Genomic DNA, 2,267 nt, shown 5'->3' on the forward strand with positions numbered 1-2,267 from the left:
GAGTACAATCATTCAATGTAGGACTGCTAAGAAGTTACCAGATCCTGGAAGCTCTGTACTTGATTGCTCAATCTCAGCAGGAAGGTTTTCTCACTCACTTTGTGACCTTGGCTCTAGCATCAACTTGATGCCACATTCTGTTGCTGTGAGACTTGGGTTGATAGAATTCAAGCCAACTCAGATTTCTCTTATCTTGGCTGATCGCTCCCAAAGAATTCCTGAAGATGTTTTAGAGGATATTCCAGTTAAGGTTGGCAACTTCATGATTCCCACTGACTTTGTGGTGCTGAAGTATGATCAAGAGCCTAAAGATCCTCTCATCTTAGGAAGATCTTTCTTAGCTACAGTTGATGCAATCATAGATGTGCAGAAAGGACACATAACACTGAATGTGGATGGTTTGAGTATGAGTTTTGAGATGGATAAACTGAGGAGAGCTCCTACCATTGATGGACAGACGTTTTCTGTTGAGAAGATTGCTCAGATAAGCTGCAGAGAAGCAAATTCACGAGCATCAGAAGCAGTGTCGATCGACACCACCAAGAGGGTATCGATCAACACCCCTCCACGACCGAGACTAAGCTTGTCCAAAACTGATGCTCCAAGTCAGAAACCTGTTCCCAAATAGAAGAGTCACCAATCAACACTCCAGAGCCCTCTGGTAAGGCCAAGGTATGCTTCTCCTTCTCCTAAACTTCCTCCTATCATCAACAAGAATTTCAATGAGATAAAAACTGTTTTGCAGTTAACCAAGCCACGAGATTATTGTAGAGTGCTTGTTTCTTCTGTTGATGATTTTGTAGGACAGAAAAGATACCCTCCCATACCTAAGTCCCGCGATGGTCATGTTCTTAACATCCTTGGCAGACCTCATGCACCTAAAGCTTATACACCACCTTCGATGAAGAGGACTTCAATGCCATGTTCTGCTCCTCCGGATGCCTGAGCTCCAACACAGTCAAGCTAATGACTGAAAACAAGCGCTTAGTGGGAGGCAACCCACTCGCACGTTTTTCTTTTTCTTTTGATTTTGATTTTTATTTATTTTATTTTTATTTTTGCTTTCCTCTTACTTGATAACACTGGGGACAGTGTTGTTTAAGTCTGGGGGATGTTAGTTACTAACTATATTTTTTGTTTTTGAGTTTGAGTTGTATCAGTCAAAACCATAAAGTTTGAGTCAAATTTTTCAAAATTTTTCTTTTTGTCTTTGGGAATTATGATCTTGATTAATGATTTCTCTTATTTAGCTAACACTCTAATGATTATTTGTTTATGCTTGATCTCATAACTGAAACTTAGAAAGACTATGAGCCTTGTCAACAATCCTGAAAGCCCTTATTCAATGGATATCTGATTGAACTAACGTTGTCTCAACTTTTATCAGGATTTTAACCAGACTTAATCTCTTATTTTGGGGTTGGAAATCAGTGGACTAGACTTCTTGTCCCCTCTCTCTTCCCTTCAGTGCTTTAAAAAAAAAAAAAAAAAAGATGAGATAATTTTGATCAGTTTAACGTAATAACAAAACTCTATAATTTATTGTGTAGTCTTGAGTCCTTGTGGAATTCGACCCCTAAGTATTACAGTGATCTCTTAATTTGAGAGAGTAGCTCTAGGGTTAATTTGAGCATATCAACCTCTCAACTACAAACTATAATAAAATTATTTTTTACAACACTATGTCCGCTCTAGCACCCAAGATGCCGGATCTCCCCGACGACGTTTTCATAAAAATCGTTTCCCTTGTTGCAGATTATGGTGGATGGACCTCACTTGGTTCTATTTTAAGGGCTGGTCGTAGGGGGAAAAATGCAGTATACAGTAAAGAAGTTCTAAAGACAACTGCTATCTATTGCCTTTGTACTGATCCTCATCAAAAATCAACACATCCAATGCCCCTGATGGTGGCCTCCAAATTGAAGGGTGGCACATGCCTTTCTTCGTCAAATGCTTTGACGCCGGCAACCCCATTGCCATTTACTTCGAAGGGCTAAGGGTTGTGGCTGAGGATAGAGATATCCAACGTGGGATTAATATTCTCAGTCGTATTGTACGGCCGATGCTTATGCCATCTTAGCATGTGGGGTACTAAGTATTTGTCAAGGGAATGAGGTTATGGCCGTCCATTACCTCCAGCTGTTTGATGCAAATAATTATCCTCTTATGTCTTCGGATGCCATTGTAACCGGTAATTATTTTCTGGATGATTTATCTTGTTTTAATACAGCCCGGAAAAACTCATACTCAGCCTCCCATCGCTATCC

Source organism: Camelina sativa, chromosome 5, assembly GCF_000633955.1.
Source record: "Camelina sativa cultivar DH55 chromosome 5, Cs, whole genome shotgun sequence".
In the NCBI taxonomy this organism is placed as follows: Eukaryota; Viridiplantae; Streptophyta; class Magnoliopsida; order Brassicales; family Brassicaceae; genus Camelina; species Camelina sativa.